Source organism: Pristiophorus japonicus, chromosome 3, assembly GCF_044704955.1.
Source record: "Pristiophorus japonicus isolate sPriJap1 chromosome 3, sPriJap1.hap1, whole genome shotgun sequence".
NCBI lineage: Eukaryota > Metazoa > Chordata > Chondrichthyes > Pristiophoridae > Pristiophorus > Pristiophorus japonicus.
In genome coordinates this window covers 96,866,600-96,885,082 of record NC_091979.1, presented here as the reverse complement: position 1 = coordinate 96,885,082, position 18,483 = coordinate 96,866,600, and the positions used below count along the sequence as shown (strand labels likewise).

Genomic DNA, 18,483 nt, shown 5'->3' with positions numbered 1-18,483 from the left:
TTATTGGAAAAAATCCTGAAGGACAGGATAAATCTACATTTAGAAAGGCAAGGATTAATTAGGGACCAGTCAGCACAGATTTGTTAAGGGAAAATTGTGTTTGACTAACCTGATTGAATTTTGAGAGGAGGTAACCAGGAGGGTCGATGAGGGTAGTGCGTACGATGTAGTGCATATGGACTTTAGCAAAGCCTTTGATAAGATCCCACATGGTAGACTGGTCATGAAGGTTAAAGCCCATGGGATCCAGGGCATAATGGCGAGTTGGATCCAAAATTAGCTTAGAGGTAGGAAGCAAAACGTAACGATTGATGGATGTTTTTGTGACTGGAAGGATGTTTCCAGTGGAGTTCCACAGGGCTCAATACTGGATCCCTTGCTTTTTGTGGTATATATCAATGACTTGGACTTAAATGTTGGGGGTATGATTAAGAAGTTTGCAGATGACACTAAAATAGGTTGTGTGGTTGATAATGAAGAGGAAAGTCATGGACTGCAGGAGGATATCACTCTACTGGTCAGAACAGTGGCAAATTGAATTTAATTCGGAGAAGTGTGAGGTAATGCACTTGGGGAGGGCTAATAAGGAAAGGGTATACACATTAAATGGTAGGCCACTTAGCTGTGTAAATGAACAAAGGGATCTTGGAGTGCTTGTCCATACATCCTTGAAAGTTGCAGGCCAAGTGGATAGGGTGGTTAAGACGGCATACGGAATGCTTGCCTTTATTGGCCGAGGCATAGAATACAAGAGCAAGGAGATTATACTCAAATTGTATAATACACTGGTTAGGACATAGCTGGAATACTGAGTGCAGTTCTGGTCGCCGTATTATAAGAAGGACGTGATTGCACTGGAGAGGGTGCAGGGGAGATTTACGAGGATGCTGCCTGGAATGGAGAATCTTAGCTACGAGGACAGATTGGATAGGCTGGGTTTGTTCTCCTTGGAACAGGAGGCTGAGAGACCTCATTGGAGGTGTATAAAATTTTGAGGGGCCTAGTTATAGTGGATAGCAAGGGCCTATTTGCCTTGGTGGAGGGGCCAATTACGAGGGGGCATAGGTTTAAGGTGGTTGGTGGAAGGTTTAGAGAGGATTTGAGGGTAAGCTTCTTCACGCAGAGGGTTAAAGGGGTCTAAAACTCACTGCCTGGAAAGGTAGTAGAGGCAAAAACCCTCACCACATTTAAAAAGTGCTTGGATAGGCACTTGAAGTGCCGTAGCCTGCAGGGTTACGGACCTAGAGCTGGTAAGTGGGCTTAGACTGGATAGCCTCGTTGGCTGGCGCAGATACGATGGCAAGTACTTCATGGAATCTAATACGGCCAGAGTGGTCTCCTGGACTAGTTTCAATTGCCTGGATGGGTCGGAGGGGAATTTTCCCATATTTTTTTCCCCAATTGGCCTGGGTTTTTGATCTGTTTTTTTGCCTCTCCCAGGAGATCCCATGGCTCTGGGTGGTGGGGGCTGGGGGGAAAGAGAGTGTGTAAAATGTTGCAATACATGGGGTATCAGTTGTGTGGGGTGGACTGGTTGGGCCGGATGTTCTTTACCTTTCTGCCATTGTTCATAGGTTTATATGTAACCTTCAGGGCTGCTGACCGAGGGCCGTGTAGCTCCTAGTCGGCCGGTGCTGAAATGGCCTCCTTCTGCACTGTAAATTTCTAAGTTTCTATGATATCTGTCTTGTGTTTCTTTCCAAAAAGCATTAATGGTCAGCATTAACTGTTTCAGCTGAGAGACTAGTCTGTTCCACGTAATTCCACGTGGTTGGAAAATAAATTCAAGACTGATTAATTCTGTACAGGCATCCCTCCAGTTTTCAGTTCACAGTCCAAAATGTAATTCAACTTTATTGCAATTTTCTCAGCTTTTAAAAGATCTGCATTAGGTTATCTCTCAATCTTCTTTTTTCTCGCAAGGACAAGTCCCAGAATTAGCATGATAGTTTTATTTTTTAAACCCTTCCAGTCCATCATCATTTTAAAACCATGCACAATATTTTAATTACTGGAATATGATGCAAAGTCAGCTCCATGAAGCATGAAAAATATTTAATGGGAACAACATCCTGTCCAGGATAAACAGTAAACATCCAATACATCAGCTTAGCTATAAATCCTGGTTTAAATAAAGTTCCACGTTGGTAGAAAGAAGGAGCACTTCCAGGTCCAGATACTATCAGCCAACACTCAGCTTTGGAAAAAAGAGGTGGCAATAAACCTGCTGACTCATTGATGTTTTAACGCGGCTGCCTGCGACAGAATGGCACCAGCCCTGACTGGTCAGCAACCAGTGCTCCAATATTTTTTTTGAGTTCCAAAAATGAAGACATATTGTGCTTGTCCTGGTTCTTTTTTGGATTGAGATTGAATATCTTGCTCCAAAGTCTGGCTCATTGTATATAGACACAATACATCAAGTGAAACTCTCTAGTCCTTAAGGATTCGTTTCAATGCATCCTGCGAGAAGGACAGATCAGCTTTACGTATTTAAAAAGTTACACCTAAACAGAAATTTACAGAAACGTGACCAATCAGCTGCTGGAAAAGTCCAGTAACCAGATGTAGAGAACATGTAATCTTTTGTGGGGATGGACTAAAACTGAACCTCAATGTGGCCAGAACAATGTTCTGAACAAAGAAAATATAACACTCCAGAGTCAGTGACACCAGATAGACTCAAGCCAAAAATTATTTCAAGAAACAGAAGAGATGAGTTGTAGTAGCAAACAGATCGGACAATCAATTTGATGCAAAGACGTTAATAACTTCTCCAAGTTTGGAGCAATAGAATTTGTCTAGAGAAATATTTGAACTGTACAACACTAAGTTGAAGTACTTGTGTGGTGGTATAGGTCCATCATTGATGGACATGATTAGAAGTGTCAAAATAAAAGTTTTCAAAACAACATTAAAGCTTAAGATTTTTCCTTACTCACATTAGTACCATTGCACCCAATACATCGAGACAACACATCCCTTGGCATTAATTTAATTTTCTTAAGATTTTATTTAAGTAGCCAAGATACTTGAGTGATTACCATTGATTCTTGAAAATGGAAACCAGTGTCACTCAAAGCTCAATACTAATCTGCGAAGATTTGAATCTTCCTTGTGTATGCCCCTCTGCTCTTGCACCCACCTCAAAATAGAACCATTTAGATTAGATGGGTACTACATGTTACCCCCTCCCCCCGCCCACCCCAAAGTGTATCTTCACACTTATCCGCATTAAATTGCATCTGCTATATGCCTGTCCATTTCACCAGTCTATGTGCTCCTGTACATCCCGGATTATATTTAAAGATCACATGGATGAACTTCAGCAATTGTACATCCCTGTCTGGAATAAAAATAAAATGGGGAAGGTGGCTCAACCATGGCGAACAAGGGAAATTAAGAATAGTGTTAGAACCAAGGAAGAGGCATATAAATTGGCCAGAATAAGCAACAAACCTGAGAACTGGGAGAAATTTAGAATTCAGCAGAGGAGGACAAAGGGTTTAATTAGGAGGGGGAAAATAGAGTAAGAGAAGAAGCTTGCCAGGAACATAAAAACTGACTGCAAAAGCGTCTATGGATATGTGAAGAGAAAAAGATTAGTGAAGACAAACTTGGTCCCATGCAGTCAGATTCAGGTGAATTTATAATGGGGAACAAAGAACTGACAGACCAATTGAACAAATACTTTGGTTCTGTCTTCACGAAGGAAGACACAAATAACCTTCCAGAAGTACTAGGGGACCAAGGGTCTAGTGAGAAGGAGGAACTGAAGGATATCCTTATTAGATGGGAAATTGTGTTAGGGAAATTGATGGGATTGAAGGCTGATAAATCCCCGGGGCCTGATAGTCTGCATCCCAGAGTACTTAAGGAAGTGGCCCTAGAAATAGTGGATGCATTGGTGATCATTTTCCAACAGTCTATCGACTCTAGATCAGTTCCTATGGACTGGAGGGTAGCTAATGTAACACCACTTTTTAAAAAAGGAAGAGAGAGAGAGAAAGTGGGTAATTATAGACCGGTTAGCCTGACATCAGTAGTGGGGAAAATGTTGGAATCAATTATTAAAGATGAAATAGCAGCACATTTGGAAAGTAGTATCAGGATCGGTCCAAGTGAGCGTGGATTTAAAAGGGGAAATCATACTCGACAAATCTTCTGGAATTTTTTCAGGATGTAACTAGTAGAGTGGACAAGGGAGAACCAGTGGATGTGGTTTATTTGGACTTTCAAAAGGCTTTTGACATGGTCCCACACAAGAGATTGGTGTGCAAAATCAAAGCACATGGTATGGGGGTAATATACTGACATGGATAGAGAACTGGTTGGCAGACAGGAAGCAGAGAGTCGGGATAAACGGGTCCTTTTCAGAATGGCAGGCAGTGACTAGTGGAGTACCACAGGGCTCAGTGCTGGGATCCCAGCTCTTTACAATATACATCAATGATTTGGATGAAGGAATTGAGTGTAATATCTCCAAGTTTGCAGATGACACTAAACTGGGTGGCGGTGTGAGCTGTGAGGGGGACACTAGGAGGCTGCAGGGTGACTTGGACAGGTTAGGTGAGTGGGCAAATGCATGGCAGATGCAGTATAATGTGGATAAATGTGAGGTTATCCACTTTGGGAGCATAAACACAAAGACAGATTATTATCTGAATGGCGGCAGATTACGAAAAGGGGAGGTGCAACGAGACTTGGGTGTCATGGTTCATCAGTTTTTGAAAGTTGACACACAGGTACAGCAGGTGGTGAAGAAGGCAAATGGTATGTTGGCCTTCATAGTTAGGGAATTGAGTATAGAAGCAGGGAGGTCTTACTGCAGTTGTACAGGGCCTTGGTGAGGCCTCACCAGGAATATTGTGTTCAGTTTTTGTCTCCTAATCTGAGGAAGGACGTTCTTGCTATTGAGGGAGTGCAGCGAAGGTTCACCAGACTGATTCCCGGGATGGCAGAACTGACATATGAGGAGAGACTGGATCAACTGGGCCTTTATACAGTGGAGTTTAGAAGGATGAGAGGGGATCTCATAGAAACATATAAGATTCTGACGGGACAGGACAGGTTAGATGCGGGTAGAATGTTCCCGATGTTGGGGAAGTCCAGAACCAGGGGATACAGTCTTAGGATAAGGGGTAGGCCATTTAGGACTGAGATGAGGAGAAACTTCTTCACTCAGAGTTGTTAACCTATGGAATTCCCTGCCGCAGAGAGTTGTTGATGCCAGTTCATTGGATATATTCAAGAGGGAGTTAGATATGGCCCTTACGGCTAAGGGGTTCAAGGGGTATGGAGAGAAAGCAGGAAAGGGGTACTGTGGGAATGATCAGACATGATCTTATTGAATGGTGGTGCAGGCTCGAAGGGCCGAATGGCCTACTCCTGCACCTATTTTCTATGTTTCTATAATCGCTACACCATCAGTGGCCATCAATTCTGTTGCCTAGGCCCCAAGCTATGAAACTCCCTGCCTAAACCTTTCCGCCTCTCTTTCCTCCTTCAAGACAATCCTTAAAACATACCTCTGTCACCTGCACTAATTTCTATTTACGCGGCTCGTGTGAATTTTTTAAATCGCATAATACTCCTGTGAAGCACCTTGGGACGTTTCACTACGTTTAAGGCACTGTATAAATACAAGTTGTTCTTGAAGTCTGTTACTATCCTGCTAACTCTTTACTACATTGCCAAGTTGCTCATCATTCACAAACTTCTAAATTATACTCCTATACGCAAGTCCAGGTCATTTATATGCAGCAAGAAAACCCGTGGTCCTAATACCGACCCATGGGGATCCCACTGTGTACTTCTCAGCAGTCAGAAAGACATCCGTTCACCACTACTCTCTATCTCTTATTGCACAGTCAATTACGTATCCAAGTTACTGTCCGTTTAATCCCATGTGCTTTTATTTTCAAAATATGTCTTATGTGGTATGTTTTATATCCTTTTAAAATAATTAAAATTCTATAGTTTGTAGGTTTGAATTTTCAGAGTTCTGTGTTGTCCTTAATGTTTTAATGACAGGGGGATTGTAGGTGGAATTTTCTGTTGCATGTTCAACCAGTTATTTTTTATTCCTAAAGAGGCAATAAAAACTTTAATCAACAGGAAAAAAAACTCCTACTGATAATTAACACCTTAGTCACTGGAAGGAAGCCAACATTTGACCTTTGGAAATTACAACTCTTTAGCACTGCACAGGTAGCAAAACTACATCTATTGAAGACAAGGTGGAATCAAAGTGGTCCATATTGGTTTTACAAGCACTTGTAAAATAAATAGTTCACATCACAAAAATCAAATGTGTATTCTTAGGCATAAAATAAAATGCCTATCACTAAAGAGCTGAAAACATGCAACACTAATGTGAGAAAAAAAACATTTCTAGATCACTTGAACACCCGCTGCATCAATAACTTGCAGCACACATTCAGATAACAAAAACAGATAATAAAGGCCCACAGTTCAACACACTAATGTGATCTTGACCAAACTAAGGTTGGCTGCAATACTCAACCTTGTAGTACAGGCACTTGACAACATCACAGAAGCTAGGGATTAAAAAGGGTGTTTTTATATTTAGAAGAGCAATACCCAACTCACCTGTATGTTACTATCCTAGAAGCAGATTTAGAAAATGTAGAGTGCAGAGAACCAGCTCTTCGTTTTCTGAATCAATCCCTTCCAGCAGGTCTGCAGGAATGGAGACAACAGACAGTTATATCCCTCTTATATACAAGATATATTGAAAACATTGACAGGTGAGATGCTGAGCCAGCCCATTGGTCCATACATAAAAATGTTAAAATGTAATTTTACATCAAGATGCCAAGCAAACCACTGCTCTCTACTGGACCTTCATCACACCTGGGAAATCTGGGAAATCTGTGTCTCCACTGCAACATCTGCATGTTAGGAAACAACACTTTACTAGTATAAAACCGCCATTGTTATTTCTACTACTTTAGACTACCTGTTGCAATGAATATTACACAATATACATACATGTCATTGAAAGTGGCCCACAATCCTTTCACTTCACACAAGTTAATCTAGGGAAGAGATAGCAGAGGTATTACTACACATTTAATAATTTGTTAGAAAAAGGTTCAGTGCCAGAGGACTGGTGGATAGGTAATGTTATAATCATGTTTAAGAAGGAGGATAGAACATGTCCAGGGAATTTTAGACCAGTCAGTTTAACATCAGTGATAGGAAAAATAATGGAATCCTTACTAAAGGAGAAAATAGAAGAACTTCTAGAAACCAAAAATATAAATGAATAGTCAGCATGGATTGCTTGACCAACATCATTGAATTTACTGAAGAGGTAACAGAGAGAGTACACAATAGCAATTTAGTAGATGTCATTTATCTAGATTTTCAAAAGGCCTTCGATAAGGTACCCCATAATAGACTGGTGAACAAGGTCAGAGAATGCGGAGTCAGGGACATGTAGCAGAATGGATAGCCAGCTGGCTTCAAGTCAGAAAGCAGAGAGTAGGGGTAAAGGGTAGTGCCAAAAGGTAGGTAGTTGTGTTCCACAAGGATCAGTGCTGGCACCACTGTTGCTCACAATTTATGTTAAACAATTTAGACTTTGGAATCAAAAACACAATTTCTAAATTTGCGGATAACACCAAATTGGGGGCAATAGTCAATACGGAGGACTGCAACAGATTACAGGAGGACATTAATGACTTGCAGAATGGGAAAATGATGTTCAACACAGATAAATGTGAGGTATTACATTTTGGTAGGAAGAATAGGGAGGTCACTTATTACTTGGAGGGTGCAAGTCCAGGTGGAGTAGAGGAACAAAGGGATCTCGGAGTACAAATACACAAATCGCTAAAAGTTGCAACACAGGTTAGCAAGGCCATAAAAAAGCAAACCAAGCACTAGGGTTTATTTTTAGGAGGTATAGAATTGAAAAGCAGGGAAGTTATGCTAAACCTGTATCAAACCTTGGTTAGAGTGCACTTAGAGTATTGCGTATTGTTCTGGTTGACATATTATAAAAAGGATGTAGAGGCAAGTGGAGTAGGGGCAGATAAGATTTACAAGGATGATACCAGAAATGCGAGGGTATACATTATCAGGAAAAGATGAGTAGGCTGGCTCACTTTTCTCTTTTTAAAAAAAAAAGCTGAGAGGTGAACTAATAGAGGTATTTAAATTTTTGCAAGATTTTGATAAAGTGGATACAGAGTGAATGTTTCCACTTGTGGGGATGAGCATAACTAGAGACCATCAATACAAGACAGTCACCAAGAAATCCAATAGGGAATTCAGAAGAAAATTCTTTGCCCAAAGAGTGGTGAGAATGTGGAACTCACTACCACAGGGAGTGTTTGAAGTGAATAGTACAGATGCATTTAACTTCTGCCCCATTGTATTCTAGTCCTCTAGATATAAAGGCCAGCATCCCATTAGCCTTTTTGATATTTTTTTAAAGAAAGAAAAAAGGGGAGAGAAAGCAGGAGAAGAAACAAAAGAGAGAAGAATAAAAGATGATGAGAGGAGAAAAGTTTAGACTTGCATTTATGTAGCACCTTTCACGACCTCATGATATCCCAAAGCACTGTACAGCCAATGAAGTACTTTTGAAGTGTAGTCGCTGTTGTAATGTAGTAAACGTGGCAGGCAATTTGAGCACAGCAAGCTCCCACAAACAGCAATGTGATAATGACCAAATAATCTGTTTTTTTGTGATGTTGAGTGAGGGATAAATATTAGCCAAGACACTGGGGATAACTTTAAAATAGTGCCATGGGATCTTTTACATCCACCTGAGAGAGCAGATGGGGCCTCGGTTAACATCTCATCTGAAAGACAGCACCTGACAGTGCAGCACTCCCTCAGCACTGCATTGGAGTGTCAGCTTAGAGTTTTGTGCTCATGTCTCTGGAGTGGGACTTGAACCCACAACCTTCTGACTCGAGAGTGCTATCAACTAAGCCACGGCTGACTATCTGAAAATACTGTGAAAGTACTCTGATATATCCTTTTTGGGTCCAAAGCGGATGATTTCACACTTGCCTATATTGAAATCCATTTGCAACAGTTTTGCCCTTTCAATGAATCTTTTAATATCTCTTAGTAATTTTATGCTTCCTTCTACACTGCTTACAATGTCACCTATCTTTGCATCATCAGCAAATTTGGATAAATGGCTTTCTATCCCGTCAGCTAAGTGGTTAATAAATATGGTGGTGAATAGTTAAAACCCCAACACAGATCCCTGCAGGACGCCACTAGTCACATCCTGCCAATTAGAGTACCTGCCCATTATCCCTACTCTCTGCCTCCTGCCGCTCAGCCAATTTTCTAACCAGGTCAATAATTTGCCCTCAATTTTGAGCTTCAACTTTAGCTAACAGTCTCTTATGAGGTACTTTATCAAATACCTTCTGGAAGTCCATATAAATAAAATCTATAGACATTCCCCTGTCCAGTATTTTAGTCACCTCATCAAAAATTTCAATCAGGTCATGCCCGATAAATCTACCCTTTACAAATCCATGCTGGCTCTCTTTGATCAGCTGAAAATTTCAAGTTGTTCATTCATTCTACCTTAATTATAGACTCTAATAATTTCCCCACAAAAGAGGTTAGGCTAACTAGTCTATAATTCCCTAGTTTCCCTCTCTCCCCTTTCTTAAATAGCAGAGTGATGTATGCAATTTTCTAATCTAAAGTATCGATCCCTGAATCACAAACACTTTGGAAGGTCATTGTTAAGGCATTTGCAATGTTCTCACCTACTCCCTTTAACGACTATGATGAAAACCATCTGGTCCTGGGGGTTTGCCACTCTTTAGTAACATTATTTTCATCATTACTTTTAATTTATTTACATTAATTTTGGTGAGTCCCATCCCTGGTTCAATATTAGTTTCTTTGGGATGTCTGGCATGCTATCCTCTTCCTCTACTATAAATACTGACACAAAGTAATTATTTAGCACGTCTGCCATTTCCTTGTTTTCATTTATAACACCATTATCAGGTTTTAAGGAGCCCGCATTTCTCTTAATCTTCCTCTTTCTCCACCCCCCCCCCCCCAACATAATAATAGTTCTGCGTTGATTTTGATATCCCTTCCAAATTCTTTTTTCATAGCTCCTACTATCTGTTTTGTCACCCTTTGCTGTTGTGTGTGTCTCTCCAATTCGCCAGGATTTCTGCTATTTTTTGCATTCTTGTATGCTTTTTCTTTTATGCTGTCCCTTACCTCTTTAGTCATCTGAGATTGTAGAGCTCTTTCCCCTTTAGGGGTATAAATTGGTTGTGTGTCACATTAAATTCTTTTTTGAACACCTCCTACTTATCTGCTGTTGTTTTACCCATTAATAGATTTGCCCAGTTACTGTGAACCGTCTGTCCCATCCCATTGAAGTTGGCCTTACCTAAACCTAGATTCTAAGTAACTGTTTTCCATTTCTCCCTTTCAAACACAAAGTTGAACTTGATCCTATTATGATCGCTATTAGATCAATTTTCATACACCGTTAGGCTGTTAATTAAATCTGGCTCATTACTCATTTAAGTCTAATATGGCCTGCCCCTTTGTTGGTTCTAGGATATATTGATGCAGAAAAATGTCCCGAACACACTTAAAAAATTCACTGCCTTTTTCCCCCAATCTATATAGAACTTAAAATCATTCTGTCTTTGCTACCTGCTTGTATAATCTCTGCATTAATATATTCCGCCACTTTACAACTGCGACCAGGGGGTCAATACACAACTCTCACTACAGTCTTAAACCCTTTTCTATTTCTTAATTCTACCCATAAAGTCTCCACTATCTGCTACCTCTCGTTATATCATCTCTTATTATAGGAGGTAATTTCATCCTTAATCACTAAAGCTACTACTCCCCCTCCAACAAATTCCCTATCCTTACTCTTCTAACCTAGTATATTTAGTTCCCACTCCTGACCTTGCAGCAATGTCTCTGTATGGCTACCAAGTTGTACCCTCTAAATTGAATTTGCACCTGCAATTCATTCAATTTGTTCCTTGTACTGCGTGTTTGTATAAAAGAACATTTATTTGGGCCACACACCCTAATCTATCCTTCTGCTTTAATATTTTTCTCATTTCTTATTTCTCTCTCCTGATTTAATTACTTTACATCTTTTTGTTTTCCTTTCACCTGTAGTGCCTAATGCAAAGTTTCTGTCTATTACTCTACTTTCTTCCTTTAAAATGTGTTCATGGTTACAGACATATCAAAAATATCACACTGACTTCAACTTGATTGGATCACCACTTAATAATTGGCTAAAATAGAAAATTACAACACCATAAGGAAAGCTTTTCCACTCAAAATTAAAGATAATGATTTAAAGACACATAAAATCAGTCAAAATCCATATTCTCATCTGGTAGAAATTAGGCAAAGATTTGACTGACACATGGAAGATAATTTTCCCCAAAAAATCTAAATTAGAATTATGGATTCAGCGATGGAAAGAGGAATTTTCCAATCCTTTCATGTACAAGCCCATTTCATTTTCAATCTCTTTACAATTTAATACATTTGGATAATCAATACATATTTGAAGCACTGCAATAAAATTAAATACAAAATCATACATTTAAATAATGCCCTTAATGTAAAAAAATGTTCCAAGGGCCATATAGAGGGAGAGAAAATAAAAAAAGGAACACAGAGGCCACAACCTGATGGGAGAGTTAGGAGAGGATAGCAAAAGTTTGGTTAAAATATAGATTGTAAGAAGGTTTATATAAAGAATAGTTGAGAGGCAGAGGGGGAGAATTTGAGAGAGTAGGGTCAAGGCAGTTGAAGGCTCTGTCACTAACGTTAGGCAAAGGGAAAGGGTGCAGATACACAGAAGAGCAGAGCCAGAAGACCAAATGATGCAGAAGTGGTTGGGCAAAGTCATGATAGGGGTTGAGGACAAGGATGAACTTTTCAAATTCAAAGTGTTGGGAGACAGGAAGCCAGTGTAGAACAATAGGGATCGATGACTGTTGAGTGGAATTTAGTGCAGGCAGAATGAGAATTTTGGACGTGCATGTTCATGGAGAGTGGAGGATGGGAAGGAGGACATTGAAGAAATTGAACTGGAGATGACAAAAATATGGTTGAAGGTATCAGCTGCTGAGATAGGGTAGAATTAGGAAATACTGTGGAAGTGCAATTAAGCAGTTTTAGTGATGGATACAGTTTTGGGCTTGAAGCTTAGCTCTAGATAAAATAGGATGCTGAGATTTTCCACAGCTTGATTCATAGTGCTGCAGAGGGTTTGAAGTCAATGGCAAGGAAGAGCTTATTGTGGGAGCCTAAAACTATACCAGGTACTTCTATCTTTCCATTGCTCTCAATTGGAAGAAATTCAAACTCATCTGCAACTTAATATCAGGCAAGCAGTCAGACAGCACAGAGGTAATCTTGTGATTGAGGGAAGTAGTGAAGACATCAAGTTGGGTGTTGTCAACATACACATGGCCTCCTGACAATGGAGTAGCTGAGGAAGAGAAGGACCAGGAGGCCATGGGCTAATTGAAGAGAGACATTAATCTGGGATGGCAGCAGATTGGATGATATGTTGGGGAAAAGGATCAAGATGACATGGTGCTATTGAAGAATGAGGTAAATGATGCATGACTGGAAAAGATGGAGGAGGAGAGAGCAGAGCAAGAGCAAGTGAGAGCAAAAGAGAAGGAAAGAGAGACAACGAGACAGCTTAGATTACACAGTGGCAGAGAGCTGGGCATGATGAGGACGATTCCTTGTGGTCGAGACTGATATGAGGAGAAACCAGAATTTGATGGGGGGGGGGGAAGAGGGAGTGATCCAGGGGAACAGAATGAAACGCAGGAAATCAGCAGCACTAGCAGGGTCTAGCCTTGAATCAACAAAGCAGTGGAATTCAGCCCAAAGAAACCCGTGGTTATTGTTAATTAAATACATGCACACCGAGTACATTCATTCAAAAAGGAGTAATCCTTTCCCTCTGAAAAAAAAGTTTGAAACTGCAGTTGTTACCCTCCCCTTCCACTATCATAAGGTTGATCATTTCACTCCAATTACATTCCGTGTAATAGGGTCTGCTGTGAGGCTGCTCAATAGGAAATAACTGCGGAAAGTCCATGGTTATATTCCCAGTCAATAATTTATTACATGAGAGCGACACCGAACCTGGACAGCAACTGTAGCCCTCAGGGGGCAGCGTGAAGGTAATTCCACACCCAGCCAGGTTGAACCTCAGGCCGCCATTTAAACTGCAGAGGAAAAATACCACAGGGGGAAATCGTTGCCTTAGTTGTGTGGTTCCCAGGATTCAGAGCAGGCTCCTATGGTTACCCTGTTGAAGAGAGATTTAAAACTTGCCATTGTAATGTGTAACAGCTGTGACCACATTTGCCTGGGGCTGCCACAACTAAACCGGCATTCCATCTTTTGAAGCTGTACAACTGTATCAGATGGGAGAAAACTTGAACAATAACTTGGCCCAGCTTTTCCAAGTCCTCGGGTACAATAACTAAAGCTTGAATCGAAGTTATCTGGAGATTGTGTAAAAATGTGTTGACACTCTCCCCAACTCTGATCGGCTATATAAAGCTGATGGAAGGACTCGTTTATTTTATCTAAAGTTGGAAATAGCTTTAACTTACCTCTTTGCGAAGTCAAAATTCCTCTTTCGAAGAGGCCGACATCGATCCAAACCTTCCACCGGGCTTTGCCGCTACTGGGGAAAATGTTCAACCATTGAAGTGGAGTTTGGAGACTCACAGGACGGCTCCCTGAAACTGCACCGACAGTTATGTCAGCTAAATTCCGCCGACATTGCCCTTCCGGAACTCCAAGTTTGTGATTTTTGTCGCGATCAATCGATCGCGGGGTTTTCCTTCGAGTACAGAGTTGCAAAGCTGTCGATGCCAGTATCCGATGGGTTTTTGTTGTGTTGTTTTTCTCCCTCTCCGCCCTGTGGAGCGACAGTCTGTCGCTCGGATCAGTCCCAGGCTGTAATTAACAAGCCCATTACCACATCATTTCCTCTTTGTCCAAATTCCCCAAGCAGACACCTGGGGCGAGGGGGGATGGGGAGGGGGATTGGGCCAATTAAATATCACACACCGTCTATTCAACTTTCACAGCGCATTCCTTTTCTGTTGCAAATATCGGGAAGCCAATCCAGTTGCAACTTTCTCACCTCAAATATCTATTATCATAAAGTTAATTACGAAATATGTTCTTTTCAATGCGTCTGTAAGTAAAAAAACTATTTTAAGCATCCATTGAGTGAAATTGTTTGCAAACCAAACTGAACGTTGCTAGTTATTCAGATTTTAGTCAAATAACATAACTAACATACAAGATGTTTTGCTCGATTAATATTTCTAGTTTCTGTATTATATATACTGGCAGATCTCCCGTGACATTGCTTGTCGTGAGCAAGAGGATACACTCTCCTCTTAGGCAGTCCCCCGGAGTCGAGGATGACTTGCTTCCACACTAATATGTGTTCTAAGGTGACTGATGAGACCAATGCGGGATCTACAGTCACTGCCACAGGTGGGGCCGGTGGTGGTTGAAGGGACGGGTGGGTGGGGTGCTTGGTTTGTCGCATGCTCCTTTGTGATTGGCTTCCGCGTGCTCCCAATGGAGAGACTCGAAGTGTTCGTCGCCTTCTCAGATGATTCTCCTCCACTTTGAGCAGTCTTGGGCCAGGGATTCCCAAGAATCGGTGGGGATGTTACATTGTTTCAAGGAGGCTTTGAGGGTGTCCTTGAAGCGTTTTCTCTGCCCTCCTGGGACTCATTTGCCGTGACGGAGCTTGGAGTGGAGTGCTTGTTTCGGGAGTCTCGTGTCGGGCATGCGGGCAATGTGGTCCGTCCTTCGGAGCTGATCGAGCGTGAAAAATGCTTCGATGTTGCGGATGTTGGCCTGAAAAAGAACACTGATGTTGGTGCGTCTATACTGCCAGTGGATTTGCAGGATTTTGCGGAGGCAGTGTTGGTGGTACTTCTCCAGTGCTTTGAGGAGCCTACTGTACATAGTCCATATCTCTAGCAAGCGCTCTACTCAGCTCCTTCACGGCAAATGAGCCAAAGGTGGGCAGAGGAAACGTTACAAGGACTCCCTCAAAGCCTCCCTAATAAAATGCAACAGCCCCACTGACACCTGGGAATCCCTGGCCAAAGACCGCCCTAAGTGGAGGAAGTGCATCCGGGAGGACGCTGAGCACCTCGAGTCTCATCGCCGAAAGCATGCAGAAATCAAGCGCAGGCAAACCTGTCCCACCTATCCCTTCCCTCAACAACTATCTATCCCACCTGTGACAGAGTCTGTGGTTCTCGGATTGGACTGTTCAGCCACCTAAGAACTCATTTTAAGAGTGGAAGCAAGTTTTCCTCGATTCCGAGGGACTGCCTATGATGATGATGATGTCTCTGAATAAAATAGGAGGGCGGTTATTACTACTGCTCTGTAGACCATGGGCTTGGTGCCGGGTTTGAGATCCTGGTCTTCGCGAACACTCTTTTCCTCAGGTGACCGAAAGCTGCACTGGCACACTGAGGCGGTGTTGGACTCCGACCAATAAACGTGTTGTACTGTGTAATTACAGTACATTGGTGTTACAGAACATTGATTTATGGTGGCCGATTAAGCCAAATTGTGTTTTTATTAAATGGTATTGTGGGATTTTTGCCAGTGGTTTGCAGATCAATATTCCATGATTCTATGCATATTTCTGCAAAATCTGGAAATCAGTGACCTTGATTCTCTGTCCTTTAACAAAAGACTTGTTTTTTACCCATACCTTTGTTAAAGCCCAGAATACAAAGAAGGATGACAGGTAAGGAGTACTAAGTATTTAGCAACTCTGGAGAGGGAGGATGTTGTGTGATTTACCAGTACTGGAGGATCCTTAGCATTGGAGAAGGGAGAGAACCCTGGTTCTTGGCAGTTTTTGTGGATCCGGAGTTTAGCAGAGCTGTTAAGGGTATCCAAAGCCTCAGCAACAATGAAGATGTGAGTCCTGGTGTTTGACAGCATCAGGTTGGGCATCATGGAATCAGGCAGCACTATTAGTGGGGATCCTACATTACAACAGTGACTACACTTCAAAAAGTGCTTCATTGGCTGTAAAGTGCTTTGGGATGTCCAGTGGCTGTGAAAGATTCGATATCAATCCAAGACTTTCTTTCCTGAGAATTGATTGCACTAAGTGGAAGGTCCTGGGACCTGGAATGGGTGGAAAGGGAGATAATTTGGAAAGAGGTTCTCCTCGTTAACAAGTAAATGTTTTTCATTAAGTTTTGGGAAAATACATAACATTGTGATTTTGACACCAACATGATTGCTTTCAAAAAGATAAATTGAATATATGAAAATATCCCCAGAACGTACATTGTTTTTGCACCAAAGATGACCTCCCAAAACATTCAACGGTTAATAATGTGCTCTGTTTCCATGAAGCTCTATTTCCATGTAGATACCAAGGTGTCAAAGTGGGGAATGGTGCACATCCCTGATGAAAGAAGTGTCGAAACCATCTGCCGAGAGATAGTGAAACAAGTGTTTCTTATTTGTTTTGAAAATAAAAAATCGTATTTCCTTAATGACTGCAGCTCTCAAATTATCATCAGTGTTCCCCGTCTGTCTGTCTCTGTCTCTCTGTCTGTCTCTCTCTCTGTCTGTCTCTCTCTCTGAACCAATATTCCTCAAGTAAAAACATAAGCATTTGTTAATAGTTTTCCTCTGAAACTTTAGATCAGAAACATATAAAGTCGCTTTTCTAGATTGTATGAAATAATTTACAGAAACAAACATGTTGACAGTGCCATGTCCTGAAGAAAGACATAGTTTGGGTTTTGCACTGAGAAATAAATCTTTATTTGCCTTTTGATTCTCATTATAAAAATAAAGTGCACATACTCGAATCAACCCCTACCTCTCTGAAGTAAAAAGGAAATACTTGGAAATAGTCACTTCAAAAAAAGTTTCTAAAATTCATGGTGCTGCATATTGTGGCTAACTGCTTGGAGTGATTTGATTGATTCAGTTTCTACTTCATTTTAATTGCAGATGGCCAGCACTCTTAGGAATTCTGCAACTCAGTAAGAGTTCTGTCCAGGATCTGGTGGTGGCAAGGCCATTAAAGGTGAGGTGAGGCGGTTATTACAGAGATCAACAAAGACATCCATGAAATCCTGAGTGGTGGACCAGATTTAGGGCGTTGTTGAATTGTGACTGTTTTTGTGAGAGAGGCATTGTCCAAGGGAGGGTGATAATAGTGGGTTAGTGGCAGATGAGGAAATGATTGGTGAGAGCGCAGTTGATAATAGGGACCTCCGATATCTCCAAGCCACATGTGATGACAAGGTCAAGTGGATGGGAGTGGGGAGTCAATATGGAGATTGAGGTTGAAAGAGGTGAGAAAGGGAAGGAAGTTGGCTGTGGTGGGAGACTGTGAGTTCAGGTGGAGGTTGAAATCAATAATATGAGGTTGAGCGTTTGCTCAGTGCAGGGATTGGAGGCAGACAGGAAGGAGGAGAGAAATGATTGCACTGGGGGGGATCCAGGAATGAAGTAGATAAGCAAGAACTTGAGGGAGAGGTGGTTAGGATGTAGGATGCTGAGATGTTTGAATGTGGAGAATGGGAGGACAGATTGAGGTGGGCACCACCACAGCAATTATGATGGAGGGAGAAGGGAAGAACATGAAGTAGTGAGATGGTCTAGGTGAGGGAGAAACCAGGAGTTTCTTGAAGCAGGATCGTGGATGAGAATGACCATGATATTCTGAAGAAAAATGTGAAAGAAGAAGGTATTTGAAGGCCTGTGAGGAGCAGAAAATTTGCTGGGGGAGCAAAGAACAGGATGAACAAGTGTCAGCACATCAGAAAATAGTCCAGAGTCTGTGTGGGGATGGAGAATACTCTGGAGTTCTTGTGCAGAGGCTGGAGAGTAGTCCAGGTTCAGAAAGGAGGCTGGTTAGAGATTGAATATGAAGAGTAGCCCAGTAAGCTTGTGGTCACTGGGTTCGGCCAGGGTAGCAGAAATAATGAGTGAACCATTACCAGAGACCTGCAAGATTCCTGGGTGTACGGCAAGGACCAGCAGCAGGGAAAATTCAGCAAGCAGCTTTAGTGCTGAAACATTTTGCTACTTATAGGCTATGCACCAGGAAAACGCACTGGAAGATCATAACAGTGCTGATATTTAGTACTGAGGTGTGCTAGCCTATGAAGACAAACGTAGGTCCCTTGCAGTCGGATTCAGGTGAATATATAATGGGGAATAAAGAAATAGCAGACCAATTGAACAAATACTTTGGTTCTGTATTCACAAAGGAAGACACAAATAACCTTCCGATTGTACTAGGGGACAATAGGTCTAGTGAGAAGGAGATACTGAAGGATATCCTTATTAGGAGGGAAATTGATGGGATTGAAGGCCGACAAATCCCCGAGGCCTGATAGTCTGCAT

The 18,483-nt window shown here is 41.6% G+C and overlaps 1 protein-coding gene across 1 annotated transcript in view; it reads right to left on the bottom strand.

Annotated features, from left to right (window-relative positions):
* The window catches only part of LOC139259809 (activin receptor type-1-like), a 149,160-nt gene extending 135,161 nt beyond the window's left edge, over positions 1 to 13,999 (bottom strand). The window contains exons 1-2 of the mRNA XM_070875613.1: positions 13,662 to 13,999; positions 6,613 to 6,702 (exon numbers count right to left, since the gene is read on the bottom strand). The gene's annotated coding sequence lies outside the window, so the exon portion shown is untranslated. The remainder of the gene's footprint in view (positions 1 to 6,612; positions 6,703 to 13,661) is intronic.
* Positions 14,000 to 18,483: the final 4,484 nt, after the last annotated feature.